The following is a 2,900-nucleotide window of genomic DNA, read 5'->3' as shown; positions in this document are numbered from 1 at the left end:
TGATTGAGCAAGCCTGGGAAAGCAAGCTGTAATGCAGAAGGAAATAAGAGAGGGAGAAGGACGCAGATGACAGTCAGTTGCTCCGGGGCGTTGTTGGTAGCTGCATGAAAAAGGATGCTAGAAAGATGGACCACAAGCTTAATACAGCAGGACTCTTTGTATATTCTAATTAGTTTATAAAGAACTACTATAGGTTCTATTGGTCTTTATAATCCTGGCCCTCTTGTAACCACTGTCCATTGGCTTCACTCCTCCTTAAAAGTCAAGACACTTTAATACCATATAGTTTATTATATTTTGAATTTCAATATAATTTATTATTTTGTTTGAACTGCAGAGTCCAGCCAGCAGAACTAACAGATTCTGTGGAAATGGAAGTTCCTCAAATGGCGCCAGCAAATCAATCATAAGACCTTGGGCAGGGGTGGGGTGGGGTACAGCATTAAGAACTGTATGGGAGCAGTCCTAAAACAGATGTGTGACCTTTTCCCCTGACAATGCTGGCTCACTTTCACAGCTGCATTGACCAACTAAGGAGCCACAATAAGGTTTGAAAAGGTTCAAATAAGGTTTGAAAAACCTAGCAGAAGAAGGTTGGGACCCCTTCCCAACAACGAAAAACTAAATGCATCATGACAGCATCTTTGAAAAATGGGACATAAAATAAATGAGAAAAATAAAGCATTGGTGGGGGGGAAAGACAACTAAAGAAATGGCTCAACATTATAAATCTATGCATGATGTGGAGAAAGTGGACAGACTGACATTTTTGAACATCTCTTGGGACAGTGCTAGTACTTCAGGTCCCCTGGTAAAATGGATTGGCAGTAGATTCATGTAAAACAACAGGTAATACTTCCCCTGACAATGCATAAATACACTTATGGAACTCACTGCCATTTAACTTAGATGACTTTAAAAGGGGATTAGACAAAGATATGGAGCAGCCCAAATAGACCAGACAAGCCTGAATTCATCACAGCTTGGAAGCTAAGCAGGGTTGACCATGATCAGTATTTGGATGGGAGACCACCAAGGAAGTCCAGGGTTGTTATGCAGAGGAAGGGAATGGCAAGCTACCTCTGCTCATCTCTTGCCTTGAAAGACCCATGAGGCGGAACTTCACTGGGTCTCCATCGATACTCCCTCTAAGCTGCAGAGTCTTTTGAACAAAAATTCTACTTTGTAAGCTACTGACATTAAAATTGTGAACTACCGCATAAATTTACTTTGTTCTGGGGCCATTTTTCCTGAGCTAAGACAAAAATGTGTGAGCCAGAGGCTAAAAAATTGTGAGCTAGCTCACACTAACTCAGCTTAGAGAGAATACTGGTTGCCATGAATCAGCCGCAATTTAACAGCACACTTTACCTTTAGTCAAAGACATGGAAGACTGGTCTATCTACAGCTATTGGCCATTATGGCTAAATTGAACCTCCAAGATTCAGGGGCAGTGGGCCTCTTAAGACCACTTGCTGAAGAACAAGCAGCAGCGATGGACTTTCATGTCCTACTTGTGGGCTTCCCAGAAGCATTTGACTGGCCACAGTTGGAACCAAGATGCCTGAAGAGGTGGACCTTCTAGTCTTGATCCACAAGGCAGTTCTTATGTTCTTGAGAGTCAGCGTGGTACAGTCTGTGGATAGAGATGAAGACATGGACCTTCACAGGGAGATCAGGACGATGACTGAAGCAGTCCTGGCCCAGCACCAAAATATTGTCACATCAGGGCACACAAGGTAGACTTGAACCGGATCCCCCTGTTCCTGTGTTGGCAGGGCTCTGTACTTTGGCTGGGGAAGTCTGTCCTGCAAAAGGAAGAAGAAAAGCTGTTTTAAAGAGTGAATCTTGTTTCATGAGAAACACCGCTGATGATGGACAGGGCCATCGAGGGTGCAGTCAGTGGCCCCACTTTCAAATTATGTCATCAAAATCCACCATCAGTGAAACGACTGTGTTCCTGAGGCTCACTTTAGGGCAACTTCCCTAAAGTGGATTGGACTGAATCAAGCCAGTCAGATTTTTTCTACTGTTAGTGATCCCCAAAATCTGCTACTTTGGACTTCTATCTCATATTTCCTTATTGTGAGTATAGGATGTAAGGGAGTAAACTTGCTTTTATTTAGTAGGCCAACTGCTCCTACTTAAACCATGTCTTCTTTCTTACCTCTTCCATCTCTAACCATGTCCCAGTGAAGAATGAATCTCCCACAACCTGTTATGTAAACAATCAAACCATTCAATTGCAATATGATGAACTGCACAATATCTACCGTTGGCAGGGTTACCAACTTTAAGGTGAAGCTTGGCGTCCTCCACAAGTTACAACTGATCTCCAGGCTACAGAGTATTTCCATCGGAGGAAATGGCTGCTTCGGAGGACAGACTCTATGGTATACCACAAAGTCTAGAAGAAAGGCAAGCCCTAGATGATATCACATCCCCTCTGAGTTCTCTTATTGCCCCAGACTCTGCCCTTCTCTGGCACTACCCCCCAATCACTGAATTTCCCAACCATGAGCTGGTAATTGTTGAAGATCAGCCTACCTCTCCAAGGTCCTCATTCTCAGATGGCCAGTTTGGTATTCCTGGTGGCCTGTTGGATGTGACAGAAAAAGAGCAAGGTAAACGAGAGCTGGGAGGAAAGAGAAAACTATATTATCTAATTAGGGAGAAGCTATTACTCGTATGAGAAGGGCCCCATGGCGCAGAGTGGTAAAGATGCAGTACTGCAGTTGGAACCCTCTGCTCATGACCTGAGTTCAATCCCAGCGGAAGCTAGTTCAGGTAGCCGGCTCCAGGTTGACTCAGCCTTTTATCCTTCCGAGGTCAGCAAAATGAGTCCCCAGATTGCTGGGGGGAAAGTGTAGATGACTGGGGAAGGTAATGGCAAACCACCC

General features: G+C 44.2%; 1 long non-coding RNA gene across 1 annotated transcript; it reads right to left on the bottom strand.

The window, feature by feature from the left end:
* Nucleotides 1–791: 791 nt before the first annotated feature.
* Nucleotides 792–2,608, bottom strand: LOC132587965 (uncharacterized). The gene is made up of 2 exons (XR_009556479.1): nucleotides 2,548–2,608; nucleotides 792–1,808 (listed from the first exon to the last, which is right to left on the bottom strand). It is a non-coding gene; the product is annotated as an uncharacterized LOC132587965 (long non-coding RNA).
* Nucleotides 2,609–2,900: the final 292 nt, after the last annotated feature.

The sequence above is a fragment of the Heteronotia binoei genome, chromosome 1, assembly GCF_032191835.1.
Source record: "Heteronotia binoei isolate CCM8104 ecotype False Entrance Well chromosome 1, APGP_CSIRO_Hbin_v1, whole genome shotgun sequence".
In the NCBI taxonomy this organism is placed as follows: Eukaryota; Metazoa; Chordata; class Lepidosauria; order Squamata; family Gekkonidae; genus Heteronotia; species Heteronotia binoei.
Note: the sequence above shows the minus strand (reverse complement) of the source record. Positions and strands in the feature narration are given on the sequence as shown.